This window comes from Micromesistius poutassou (assembly GCF_964030765.1).
Source record: "Micromesistius poutassou genome assembly, chromosome: 9".
Taxonomy (NCBI): Eukaryota; Metazoa; Chordata; class Actinopteri; order Gadiformes; family Gadidae; genus Micromesistius; species Micromesistius poutassou.
Window position 1 is genome coordinate 2,101,252 of NC_140279.1, and position 15,000 is coordinate 2,116,251.

Sequence of the window (15,000 nt, forward strand, 5' to 3'; positions counted from 1 at the left end):
AGTAGGGCACTCATAACTCTGCTACTGATAAACCCAACTCTTTGCTGTAATGCTTAAAAACCTCAGTATATCAAGTTTGATTAGTCTAACTATCACACAATACAACATTTTCCTTCAGACCAAAACTGTCAAAATACTATGACAGTATTTTGACCAATAAACCCCCGCCAGATCTGCCATGTTTGAAAGCATGTGTAAATCACAAAGAAAAGTATCTCATTAATAATTTCAGCATTGTTTAATATTGTTTGTGGTTCTTTGTTTTGGGAATCTGATCCAATACTGATACTGTGTTGGTCGTCTATCCCACCAACACCTGATACCTCTAGGTCTACTGTATCAATGCATCCTTACTACAGTGTTGTTAGTGGAACAGTCTTGTTGTCTCAGTGTGTGTGTATTGTCAATTCCAAAATATGTGCAAGACAAATAGAGGAATCAAAATTGCGTTTGTCTCTTTGCGTGCGTGCATGTGTGTGTGTGTGCGTCTAAAAAGTGTCCCCATCATGTCCTCTATTACCTCCATGTCTCTGAACTAACAAGCTATCTCGGTTCCAGAGCCCATCCCAGTATGTGCTCCGTCGCTGGAGCCGCCATCTAGGGCTAAATTATACAGGTCAGAGACGGGCTAACCGCCCATGGCTGGAAGCACAGAGGACGGAAAACGGGCAGAATGGATGTTTTAAGAAGTCAAACGAAGAAGAAAAAGAAGAAGAAAAAGTAGGCCATTAAAGCCGCCAGTCAGTTGGGATGCTGGCAGAGGACAGCGTCTTTGACCAGGGAACCATGGGATGGGAATGTCCATTACTCCAGCCTTTCAGACGGCGGACTAGCACAGATCAGCCACTCTCTCTCTTTGTAATCATCTCGCTCCTTCAGTCGTCTACCTTTTATTTTTTTACATCCTTTTACATTTCTCTGCTCTTGTGCGTTTAACGTCCGACTCATTCCACCCTCTGCGTCTCTCGTCGGCTCATTCCGGTGAAAAGCCCGCCTTGAATTGTCGTCTGCAGTCCGCCAGAGCGGGAGGAAGTTTGACCCAGACAGACAGCTTTTCATTACACTCTGCTGCTGTGGTGCTTTTAGAGATGGGAAAGGTCTTCCCACTCCTTCTTCCCAGCACAGGGAACGAGAGGGCCAGACAACCGCTAGACACAAAGTCTGTTGCACTTGACCTCTCCCCAGACCAAATGTCTGCAGGGGCCTCAGCGTTAATACCGTGGACACAAAGAACGACTGTGTTCTATCGGTTTCGATTTCGGTTTTGATTTGATGCATCAAAACTTTGATGCATCAAAACTTTGATGCATCAAAACTCGTTTCACACATCAGACACGTTTCCCAGATGCCTCGTCAAGCCCCCGATCAGAACTTGCAACAGAATCTCAAAGGATGTCTCGTGTTTCAACCAATCTCCAGCCCCGTTACGAACCCCCCACGCTAATATGATATCCCAACCCTGCGTCACGTCTCGGCCTGATATTACGCTCAGGAGGTAATGAGGTTTGTATTCCTTTGGCGGTTGGCCAACGCAGGACGTGGGGAGGAATCAGGGGCTTAGTATGCAAGCTCACGCACACGCAGCCATCTTTCAACCAATAGCAATCAGGGCAGATCTAATGGAACGGGATCAGGTGGTTTTAATGGAGTTGTGCTTGTTTTTTTTTCCCGGCCTCTCCTGGAATGGAGCCGGAACGCAAGGCAGACGAGACAGGGCTTCCCTGAGAGGAAGTTATCAGTCTGCAAATCAATTATGAACCATGCAAACTCTGTGGCGGGTGATTGATTGGTGGGTGAGGGGGAAGGGGAAGAGGTGGGCATAGGGGGGCGTGGGCGATCCCTCACTTCAGTCTGTATTTGAATTCATGGTTCCAGCCAGCCATTGGTCCGTCGAAATGCCCGTTCTGCCCTTTGACTCGTTTTTAGACCAATCACAGCTCCTACTGATTGGCCGGCCCAAATTTGGGGGGTCTTCCTCCAGACCTTCTTTGTGTACGGCGAAAGTGTCGCAAGAAACACTGGAAATGGAGGATCGATGGCGTTAAGATGCTTGATGGTGCTTCACAATCACAACATCGCGAACATCAGACGACTTATTGGACCCATGGTTGCATGATGTGTGGTTTGCTGTGAGAGCTGCAATGGATGAACTGCTAATGTACTAATCATGTTTTAACCCGATCGTTACACAAGTAATGATCTCAATACGTTGGCTTCATCATTGGTAGGCAGTGAAGCCCCCCTGAGCCCCGATCAATCTTCACTTGCGATTGATCGTTCACACAGCCCAGGTAAATAGCTGGCAGGACATAATACTCCTGGAAGGAAGGCCTTAGGGGAGCTGCAGTCTAATTTGAACCATATACTCTTACAATGTTGATGTACAACTCTGACAGGCGTTATAGAAGCGTTATTTGATTTGGTTTGTCAGGGAAGAGAAATAGAAAAGGAAAGAGAGAATAAAGCACACTTGACAATGGAGCCTAAATTGATGGTCTACCAAAGCAGCCTACAAATCCAACTACAACATATAGCACTGTGCATGTGTGTGTGTGTGTGTGTGTGTGTGTGTGTGTGTGTGTGTGTGCATCCAGGTGTATGTGTGTGCGTATGTGCTTGCATGCATCCGTGTGTGTGTGTGTGTGTGTGTGTGTGTGTGTGTGTGTGTGTGTTTGCTTGTGCCTGTGTGTGTATGTGTGTGTGTGTGTATGTACGTGCGCCCCTGCATGTGTTTGTGCGTGTGTGTGTGTGCGTGCCAGTCTCTGGACAATATGGCACCACTGTGCCGGGTTCAGGAACTGAGCCAGAACCTGTCTGTTTCAGTCACTGATTCAATAAGACCGAGCTGGATGAATGATAAACCAGAATAGTAGCGGAAGATGGGAGGATAGAGGCGAACGTAGAGAATGGAGAGAGGGAGAGGGAGAAGGGGAGAAAACAGGGGGGATGCAGGAGACAAGTGAGATATCAGCCAGCCTGGCAGAACATAGCACATCTTACTAGAGTCCAGCACTTGTCCACAGCGTGGGTGTGTGGGTGTGGAGGGGGGGGGCACTGTACTGTACTGTACTGTACTTGCAATGTGTTTTGTTGTATTATATTGAGTCATGGTATGGCATGGTATTTGTGTTTTTATAGTATTTTATATTCAGCAGGGTGGGTGGATTCATGTTGCTCCGAGCACAGGAGATAAGGCCGAGTCTTTATCCAGAGTTTAATGACCGTTTAATATTTCAACATTAATCTAATAGAGGTGGCTACAGTCCATTACTAGAGGCAGCCGGTGCAGAAATATCGCAGAGCCGGTAGAATCTCAATGAGTGTGTTGAGAGGAATGCTGGGAAGTCATTTTTAATATTTGTAATAAACCAGCATAACTTATCCTCAATGCAACACGCTGAAATGGCAGCAATCACTCCTGATTAAATTACCCATCACCATAGACTCCTTCCATTCCATCCTCGGCTCATCCCCATCTCTCCTCCACCCCTCCCGCCTCTCTCCGTCTCTCTCTCTGGACGGAGCAGAGCTCATGAGGCTAACCGACTGCGCCGCGAGCCCAGTTAACAGATAGACTCTGTGGGTCTCTGTGGCGGCTCTGCTCCCGGAGCAGCTTAACCCCATTAGGTGAGGCTGCTCCGTCCGGTCACGCCTCATTAATACAGCAATAAGGTTTACGTCGGCCTCGCGTGGAACGGGATTGATATTAATTGCCTATCTCGTCCGCTGCCGGATCCGGGAAGAACGGGAGCGAGAGGGTCTTTGGGCTGTTTACCGCTCCGCTGATCAGGATAAATGGGAGGCTATCGCTTGGGAAAACATGGGGATATTAGTACTTTTCCGGGAGGAAAATGTTTAGTGAAATTAAGATTTATATTTCTGTCCGACTATTCAAATGGGAAAATAATGATTGCATGGCATGGCCATTATTGCATCGTTCATATGTTAAATAACATCATTAGAGGGAGAGACATGGGTAGAAGCGTGCAAAGGCTAGGATGCCAGGTTAAATGGTATGACATTTTCCCCCACGTGGGAAAATTGGGGTAATCACCTGGAACGAAAAATGAAGAAGTGTATCAGCAGTGAAAAGGCTGAACAACATCAGGCCTATTGGCCAGCCCTCAAACTCACTACTCTTCCACCCCTGTGATTGGTCCCTGATCTGCACTCTTTCAGGCGATTGGAAGGGAGATTTAAAGAGTTGGTTTTCATGTGTTCAAAACCAGCAGGACAGCTGTGCCTTTCCGTTTTCTTTTGAACATATGGGTTTGCATGCCATTACATCATCTGGATCCTCCGCCATGCCTGGCCTGCCAAATAATACCATGTTAACGCTGGTTACTAACAGCATGCTAAAAGACCACGGAACACACTGATCTGGATACATGAAACACGACAATAATATAACAACAGAGGCATTAAGCATACACTTCCACACTGGAATGTGACAAAAAAGATCATCAATAAGAAAAATGCTCTTTGATAAATTTGGGTTGCTATCGAAAAAATTGGCAGCTGACGAATGGTAACAGGAAATAACATGCTTTACAATCTTGTCCAATGGGGCTTTCGTGTTTTACAAAAGCCCCATGGGGAAGGCATCAGTAATTCCCCTTGGGAGGGTAAGTATTTTAACGCGTGTCAAATTCAAATTCAACAACCATGAAAATAGATTGTGTATTAAGAGAACTAACGAACCAAAGCAGCAGCGTGTCAACATGGTACCAGCAACCATGGTACCATGTCATACGCTGCAGTATAAAAAAAACAAAAGGAAATCCTTTATTCAACCTCCTACTTCTCTAACCTCCGAGGCTGAAAAGCCTTTTGACAGCTGTAATAGCACACAGCCACCTTCCTGGGAGAAAATTGCTGCTCCATTTCTTGTGTCTTGCTCTGAGTGTTGGCACGCGCCCTGTGAATGTGTGTATGCACGCGCACATGTGTGTGTGCGTGCGTGCGTGTGTGCATGTGTGTGTGTGTTTGTGTGCGCGCGTGCGTGCAGGTAAATGCGGCACACAGGTTTGTATGTATTTGAGCATGCGTGAGCGGATCTCCATGTGTGTGTGCGTGACGTTGACCGCTGTGTGTGTGTGTCCCGTCCCATTTCTGTGGGCTGTGTCATTATCGACATCTTGCCCCCGCTGCTCCCCTGGATGCTGTAGCCAATAGCAACCGACGCCAGGATACGGCCCGCTCCCTGCAGCAGGCAATTCCTTTCACATCACTATGAGACTGTGTGTGCATGCATGCGAATGAGCAGGTGTCTTTAGTGTGGGTGTGCATGTGTGTGTGGTTGTTTGTATGTGTGTGTGTTCACGCGTGTGATAGCACCATGATTAAGCGTCAGTATTGATTGTTTCATAAAATGGGGCTTCGCTGTTATATATTGGCATATTTCAAGATTTATTCCACAAACAAAGCCAGACGTGGACCAACTGTTAAGGCAGCGTTTTATCTCAACTGTGAAGGGAGAACACCAGGGGGGAATAAATATACAGACACATGCAGATCATGGCTGGCATACCGGACACTGAATCCGCACATTGAAAGCAAGCAGTCAGCACAGAGCGATCAATATGTGTTGATTGGGCCTTCTCAGTGCCTTTTGTATTGCAAGGCAAGCAACAGTGTGTGTGTGTGTGTGTCTGTGTGTGTGTGTGTGTGTGTGTCTCACACAATCAATACTCAGATCGCTTATTAGACTGGAGTCACATATCCCAAAGGGGCGAATGAAAAGAGCAGCAGACCCGACACACTGTGAAATGAGCGGAAAAGTCACCGGAGCATGATGGGAAAAAATATGTTTCCGAGACGACATGTTCGAAAACTCAAGCTGTCCTTGAAGGCATCAGAACTTATGCTGTATCAATCCAAGAGACGGCATAATGGGCCCCCCCTCACTCACTCCCTGCTGCACTTTTGTCTCGTTTGAAAGATTTCAAAAGGAAAAAGGATTTCAGTTTTTCTTTCAGTAAGAACAGTATGAGGCCAGATGGTATTTTTTATCGAAAGTTTATTCCTCACAAAGGTACAGTTATGTTATTGCAATTGTTTCAGGTGTAATATATACAGTACGCTCCTAAGAAGCATAAATCATTCATGGTGTTTTCCTTTCATCGAAGGCCGGATCCAAAACTCTGAACACCCCAACTCATCGGGTAACAACATAGCTCCAGGCTCTGCACCTTCCCACAGGTGTGTTTTAATTGCCTTGCTCAGAGGCACATAAGCGGTGGGTTCGGAGAAACAGCTTCATTCCCTCAGTCTGTCTTCCAACCCACATTCTTTGCAGCCTGGTTACGGATTTGTCTGGTTTCTAAACTAACACCCCGTACAAACCAGACGCACACTCAGGCAACACTCGGGGCACTTGGCACAGAGACATGAAAACCTTTTTACACGGAATGTCCCGTTGGGACGCTGCGTCTGAAACAGCCCAGCCTGCTCTGCCCTGTTCTGGCAGAGCATCTCTATGCTGTGGGTTACTATGTGCCACAGAAGAGAAGGAGAGAGAGACACTGCAGAGTTCAGCCATCATTTATGCAGGTTCTGCTTGGTGTAGCAGTGTCACTGCAACCCGGTTTTGGAATAAATCTATTCTGGAGGTCAAAGGTCAATAAGGACTTCCATGGTTCCAGGTTCACAAAAGTGACCTTTAAATAAATTAATAATAAATGAATCAACAATAAAAGTATTCTAAATTATTCAAATATTATAAATACTGTTATTTTCCAAATGACTCCAACGTATACATTTCTAAAAGAAATATGCAGCAGTGCATACGTTTATGGCGCAAGTATACAGACGAGCCATGCTAATTACCCTCCCCTTTGTCTCCGTTACCATGGGAGCTGGTCATGTGACCACCTGCATGGGTGTGTCCATATGGACCTAAGAATACCTGTGGGGTGTCAATGTGGCAATAGGCTGAGAGAGAGAAAGGGAGATAAAAAGAGAGGGAGAGACATAGAGAGAGGGAGAGTAAGAGAGTGAGTGAGTGAGTGAGTGAGTGAGTGAGTTAGTGAGTGAGTGTGTGAGAGAGAGATAGAGAGAGAGAGAGAGAGAGAGAGCTGGGGGAGGGGTGTCATATATAATAGCTGCATTACTGGTGTGCAGGCGGGGTTAAGAGCGTGTATTAATCTGGCCAGTAATAAAGAGCAGGACGGGCCGTGGAGGGAGGGGCCGAACTCCTCTGGGCCTTGTAGCTCTTTGTGGTGCGTGCCCCCGCCCCCACCCCCACCGACCCCTCCTCCCAAACCTGCTCCCCAAACACCCACCCATCGCCCCTTTCCCTTTGTACCCCTGTCACTGCTTTCCAATTCTAAATACAGAAAACACACTTCAGAAATCACAATCATGGACACACCTACGCAGAGCACTCGAAACACACACACACACGCATGCACCTACTACCGCGGCCAACATGAACCCTTTATAGGAACCACCGGCTTTTGCAAACACACACACACACACACACACACACACACACACACACACACACACAGCTCCACCCCCGCCTCTCCCTGGTTCTGCGCCGTGTCCCCCAGTAGATGATGGATGTGACGGGAACACGACTTCATAGAGGCTGGGGAGCCCCGTCCGAGCTGATGGCTTATTCATTAAAACAGCTTTCAGGGGTCCTCAGGGGCCCCTAAACGCTACCGGGCTCAACACAAACACTTTAATCGAGATAGATGTGGCTCTATCTGCAGGTAGAGAGAGAGAGAGAGAGAGAGAGAGAGAGAGAGAGAGAGAGAGAGAGAGAGAGAGAGAGAGAGAGAGACACAGAGACAGAGACAGATAGAGAGAAAGAGAGAGAGATTGTGCATTGGCAATGTTAATGTACATTTTACATGCCAATTAATCTCGAATCTTGAATCTAGATGGACACTTATGATCAAAACACCAAAATCTGTTCAGCAATAAGGTTGCATAATTCCATCCCCAAAACACACAACCACACCAAGGGCGCTCCTCTGATGTGGTGAGGGTGTGACCACATGGCCTTTTGTTATTTGAGAGGAGGAGAGAGACAGAGACACTCCCTCCCTCTCATGCCCCGCCTCCCCCATACCCAGCACATTCAGCCCCTCCTTAGTCATCGCTAATGAGGGTGTGTGTGTGTGTGTGTGTGTGTGTGTGTGTGTGTGTGTATGTGTGTGTGTGTGTGTGTGTGTGTGCGCGCACAGCATTGTGCGCCACGCTCCAGTAATTGGTTGGGCTCCCTCCATGTATTACCATGGATACGCGCGGACGTCAATCTAAATAACTCCATTATACGTCGCTTGTCCCCAGCGTCCACAGCCTTGAGACGATTTCACGTCTAATTAGACGTCCAAACAGACGACCGTACGCCATCTTACATCCTGCCATTCAGTCCTCAAAGGAAACACAGAACAAGATTACCCCCTCCCCCCCCCCCCCCCCCCCCCCCGAAATCACAGGCATGGTACATGGGGAATTTCTGGAGTTTGGAATTTCACAGGACAACTGTTGATATGGCCAGATACTATAGAGATGTGGCATACCTTGTATCCTAAGTGTCCTGGGCACACATTAGTCTACCGAGCAAGTTAGCACCTCCATTTTGTGTGAGTGGCAGAAAACCAGTGTGTCTTCAGGGCTGACCTTTCAGTTGTTGTCTGATCGCTGATTTGTGTGTTCATTAGTATTCTAATGTCATTCTGGAGACAGACACCAGGGGAAAAATTGATTTTTGCCATATATATTTATATAAATGTATGTGCGTGTGTGTGTGTGTGTTTGATCTCCTGTGACCGGACTGCTAACATGAACGGGACGGCCAATGAATCATCCAATGAATGATATTAACACACAGGGTTTCCTGTTTTTTACAAACCCACATCCGCGCACACACACCACATACACACACACACACACACACACTCACAGAAACATGCTCCAAACACATGTATTTTTTCTAAACAATATGATTGAATTGAATGAATTCACATAAATCGTTCATGAAAGTGCTCTCTCTTCTGCTTCGGTTGACGAGGAGTCACTCTGTCATGGTGCAGTAACAACTATGTTGACTTAATGACTTAATGAGGCCAAATAATCAAGGATGTTCTGTGCTATCAAGTCCTCTCTCTCTCTCTCTCTCTCTCTCTCTCTCTCTCTCTCTCTCTTGTTTGGTGGGGCGGGGAAGGGTCCTTGAGGCTGAAGCACTACCATTTACAGATGCAATATTTACACATCACACTGACATTAATCTGGGGTGCAGCAGTCGTGCCATGTTACAGCACAAACCTCGAGGGAGGAGGACACAGAGCCTGGGCCGGAAACCAAAAACTGAAGTTTCACAGTTAACAGACACTTTTTATAAGGTTGCTAAACTAGCTGAGTTTTTGAGATTTTGTTCGCTGTAAACGCCAATTACACACACAGGTCCCCGCTTCCAGCCACATGATTGGTCCACACAAATATGAAGCGAAAGAAAGAGAGATGCTCTGTTCATACCGATTTGACCTAGACTGCAATCAAACTTTAGATTATTCATCAAACTTCTGATTTGTGACACTGCATTGGCATATACAGCGCAGTCATAAGGAAGTTCAAGGCGTAAGGCCATAGATCCATTCCCTGGTAAAGTGGCAGAACCCATACAGGGCTCACACACAACCGCTTGATGATGGATTCCTTGGCAGAGCTCTAGTCACACAATCGTACTCCTGGTATCCGTTTTGTCTGGGATGTGGGAACCCAGAAGAAGGTCCCACCAGCAGAAAGACACCAGACAGAAAGGACCAGGACCTCTGGTGTTAGGCTCTGTGTGGGAGCGAGAGTGACCGTAAAAGACGCTACTGTCCGACCCAGACACTGTGCCTTGGTACCGCCGTTTTAACGGGGAACCCCCCCTCCCTCCCGGGTGAATCTGTCTCCATGGGATACCGGTGTTGTTGAAGGAAGAAGGGTGAGCGTGCTGGAGACGCTAGACACACAGACACAGCAGTCGTGAACGGACTCCTGTGATGCGTGTGACAATGATTGTTGGCTTGTACACATGAAATGGTTTATATGGACATGAGAGAGAGAAGACGAGAGAGAAAGAGACACACGGAGAAAGAAACTGTGGTTCATAATTCAACGGATTCCGAAAGGGTTCCCACAACAGAGGGCTTAAGCCAATTGTATGAAATTGTTTTGCGAAACTGAAAAAAAGATACAAAATCACATTTGAAAACAAGGGTTAGGAAGTTTGAAAAGAAACACTGACAGAAGAAAACGTGGACCACAAGAAACCGAAAAAAGAAAGGTAAGAAAAAGCCTGACAACGTATAAAAGCAGGACAGCCTGCTGGCTGAGGAACATTAAGAGCTCTCCGTCTGAATGCATCGGATTGAGAGTTGCAAAGAACTCAGTCTGATGGAAAATCAGAAAAAAACACTTTGGTTGGACAGAATTTACATAATTGTAGCACTTATCGTGCCATCACTGATGAAACGAGGAACGGTCCCTCAGCACCATGGGAGAAAAAAACCACAGTTGTCAAGGTAACGGAAGCTCTGAGGGTTCAACAAGAGCATTGCACTGACCTTGGCAGAGAATCCAGGCAGGAGGGAGGAGAGAGGGAGGGGAGAGGGAGGGAGGGAGGGAGGGAGGGAGGGAGGGTGGGAGGGAGGGAGGGAGGGAGGGAGGGAGGGGAGAGGTGGGGAGGTGGAAGAGGTAGGAGGGGAATGAGCCTGGTGTAGCCGAAGCTATGATGATAGCAGGCCTGCGATGATGTGGTGCAGATGACACTGATAGTCCAAACCCACCACTGAAATTGATTCTGCTATCAGGAAGATCTTTGCTGCCACTGCTATGAATCATAGCATATAATATATTATGTTATATAAATAGTTTGTGTCCAGCAAAAGTTTCACTTGGTGTTTTTTCAGCTACAATTGCATTACACTGAATTTGCTCTGATGTAATTTCAAATTGGGGCATACTTCTAGGTCAAAACGTTATCTGAGTTGATTTGCCTTGATAAGGTTGATTAGATATATTATCTCATCAAAAAATAGGCAATCAATATTTTTTTGGAAGGACGCCTTCGGTGTGTTTCTGCGTGTGTGTGTGTGTGTGTGTTTGTGTGTGTGTGTGGTGTGTGTGTGTGTGTGTGTGTGCACTGTGTGTGTGTGTGTGTGTTTGTGTGTGTGTGTGTGTGTGTGTGTGTGTGTGTGTTTGTGTGTGTGTGTGTGTGTGTGTGTGTGTGTGCGCGCGCGCTATGTGTGTGTGTGTGTGTGGGTGGAGGTGTGTTAGAGACGAGTCGTTGGGATCTTGGAGACATTGAGAGACAAAGCTTAACACCATGCTTGAAATAATAATCAGCAGAAGAAAACATTTACAGGACTGCAGAAGACCAGAGGCCAAGTTCCCAGAGGGACATAAACAACCATCTCTCTTTCACTGCTTAGGCCCCTCTCTTTCACACACACACACACACACACACACACACACACACACACACACACACACACACATACACACACACACACACACACACACACACACACACACACACACACACAGAATCCCATTTCCAGGCTCCAATGGCTAAGGCTAAGTTATGGGGGGGGGCGCAGTCTGACAAGACAACAAATAGTAAGAAAGAAAACAAAGAGCAGCATAAAAACACCCACCATGTAATAGAGTATTTAACAATAAAAAATGATAGAGCATGGTGAGGTCAAGTTTAGGAAGCAGAAGAAGAATATAGAGGTCGGACAGAATGCACTGGGTGTGTGTATCAGCGTTTGCATTGATACGACGGACCCGACGGATCTACCGCCGAATGGAACACAGAGAGAGATAATGTGTGAGAAGGCAAAGCGGAGGTTTTACCGCCGACACGGAGACCGCCAGCACAGCGGCTCCTGAGATAGATGGATAGAGAGATTCAGCAGAGTCAACAGATTGACACATTCCGCTGCAGAGCACTTATGCTGTCCGTCAGTCTGCCAAGGCCACTCACACACTGAGGGATGGCTGTATCCAGGCAACCATGGTGGCCCCGCATCGCCCGTGTGACTAACTGTCCGTATGTAACCGCCTAGTCGCCCAATCACGAGCCAGCCTCTTAGACCCCAACCAATCGCTGCTGCGGTCGAGCAGCCGCAATCAGCTGAGTGTGTGTGGCTGGCAGGCTGAGGCAGAGTGGGAATCTATCGCAATGTGGATCTGTAATACACACGGCTCACCTTGTAGCAAACGAAGCCCTGTTGATAGATCCAGGACATTTAAAATGACCTAAAGGTCATTTTAAATTCACTGAAATACAACAATTGAACGTTCAGAATGCAACATCTCTCTTTGGTTGACTCATGTCCCCCACTGAACAGTTTTCAGTTCTGGTGTGGCAGGCATTGTGAATGCAGTGCACTGCGTGTATTTATGAAAGAACCACTCAGGTCTTTAATTCAGTTGATTTAATTTTAAATGGAATATGTTGCCGCAGGTCCTCTAGAGTTGCAAGGCTCAGCAAAATATGGCAGGTGCTGACATATGAAAAAGGATTTTATTAGCATTTGTTCAACCTATTACCCAGCCAGTCCCATGGCCATGTACCGTTGTGCCTTTGAATTTGTGTGTGTGTGTGTGTGTGTGTATGTGTGTGTGTGTGTGTCATGTAAACAAGCATGTGTTTTCCTGCGTAAAAAGAAAAGTGTGAGCGATGCAGAAAAACCTGCGACTTTCAGTGAATTTGTGAATGTGAAGACATACACAAACATACACGCACAAACACACACGCGCACACACACACACACACACACACACACACACACACACACACACACACACACACACACACACACACACACACACACACTACACAGGTGTACGAACCCACATGCCTCAAGTGATCCTGCGCTGCTTTCGTGTCGTCTCCTTGTCTCTGACAGGTATAGATTTGGACAAGGCAATCTGTTAGTGTGAGGGGGGCTGACGGGGCCTGTGATGTTGCGTTGGCGGTGTGCGTTTGATCCCCCATGTACTGCGGAAGCCACGCACACAGGGGCTGCTGAGCCTCGGTCTCCTCCTCTGCTGCATCGCTCTGATCTACCCGAGAGCTGCAGAACAGCACCGACCGTCTACACAATATGGTGGGCTTAGTGTGTGATGAACAGAGGGCTCAGTCTCAACTGTTGATATTTGTGGGCGGCATGTTGCTCAGGAGGTAGAGAAGGTTGGCTGGGAACCAGAAAGTTGCTAGTTCGATCCTCGGCTCCTCCAGAGAGAGCAGAGCAGAGCAGAGTGTCGAGGTGTCCCTGAGCAAGACGCCTCACCCTAACTGCTCCTGACGAGCTGGCTGTCGCCTTGCATGGTTGACACCGCCGTCGGTGCGTGAATGTGTGAATGAATGGGTGAATGTGACTGCATTATTGTAAAGCGCTTTGAGTGGCCACTGGTTAGAAAAGCTCTATATAAATGCTGTCCATTTGTTTTTCCATCAGCGCTTGTTATACTTGAACATAAACTGGCTGGGTACTCTTTGCTCTTAAAATAACAATTATAATGCATATAAAGCTACAATTGTTTAATGGGGATTAAATATCTTCTCTACCGATGTTTGCTTGCTGAAGCCGAGGGATAAGTGACAGGTCAGCTATGCATTTTGAGCTCAACACTCTTGGAGTGGCTCAACCTTCAATATAGATGTAAAAGCATCATAGTAACTACAGCGAAGGTAAGTAAATCACACGCGCACACACAAATACACACACGCATGCACACACACAAACACGCACTTGCATGCACACACACACACACATGCACACACACACACACACACACACACACACACACACACACACACACACACACACATAGCATACACTGCACATGCATGTGTTTTATTTGCACATAGGAACATTTGCGTATATCATGTCCCTCTATCTATTACCTTTCAGATTGACTGAGTGTATGTGTGTGGAAGCATGTGTGTGTGTGTGTGTGTATTCTGCAGGAGCGGAGAGGCTCAGCGAAGCAGCCACCACCAATAAGGTTTACTGGTAGCCGTCGTCGCCGCGCTCATAAAAGGCAGATAAGTGTTGTGTCAATAGCCCGGCCTGGGGCCATTAATCTGGCTGGAATAAAAGCCCAGACTCCTCCGCTGTAACCGGGGCCGACAACAGCAGCGGACGCGCGGGCAAATCTAGTTTCCATTAAACGCACCCGGAGGGTGTCAGCGGTATTAAGAGTGGGTCACTGGGGTAACGTTATAACCGCTCCCCCAGGCGGTGCGGATGATACCGCGGCTTAAAATACCTCCTTATCCACCGTGGTCCTCTAAGAAACAGGACTCGAGAGATGCCACGCAAACACGCTGAGGAGGTATTTGTTTTTAATGGCGTACGGCGTGACGCTGCGCTGGTCATTTTGCACGTCTCACGCAGATTCACTCTCATACCCGTCGTACTATCATACTTAAGGGGCAGTATAATAATTAGTGGGGCACACGTTCAATATAACATTATAATATGACATTATTAAGTATTGTTGTGACTTAGAAGAAACTCCTGCTGGGTAAACAGAAAGAGGAGTCCTCGGTTGAATTGTGCGCCTGATTATTGAACAGCCGGTGTCCCTTCTCTAGACAATACTTTAACAACATAATAGTGAAGGTAAACATAACAAGGAGGTGTTTTCTCAGCTTAAACACAGGTTAGTAGTTTAGTCTGCTTGTGTGTGTGTGTTTGTGTGTGAGATTGTGTGTGTGTGTGTGTGTGTGTGTGTGTGCGTGCGTGTGTGTGTGTGCGTTTGAAGATTTCCCACTAGGCAGTGGTAGCATTCTCACAACAGCAGCTGCAGTCTCTCGATAAGAGCAGCACTAAACAGTCTCACTTTGAGGACAGAATGCAATCCGACGCTCACGCGTGCACACACGCACTCAGAAAAACACAAGTATACACACACACACACACACACACACGCACACATTTTCACCACACACACATTCGGCAGAGATGAATCAGAGTCGACTTT

The 15,000-nt window shown here is 47.0% G+C and overlaps 1 protein-coding gene across 1 annotated transcript in view; it reads right to left on the bottom strand.

Moving 5' to 3' along the window:
• Positions 1 to 15,000, bottom strand: part of xpr1a (xenotropic and polytropic retrovirus receptor 1a) — a 66,726-nt gene that overhangs the window by 31,819 nt on the left and 19,907 nt on the right. The window lies entirely within an intron of this gene.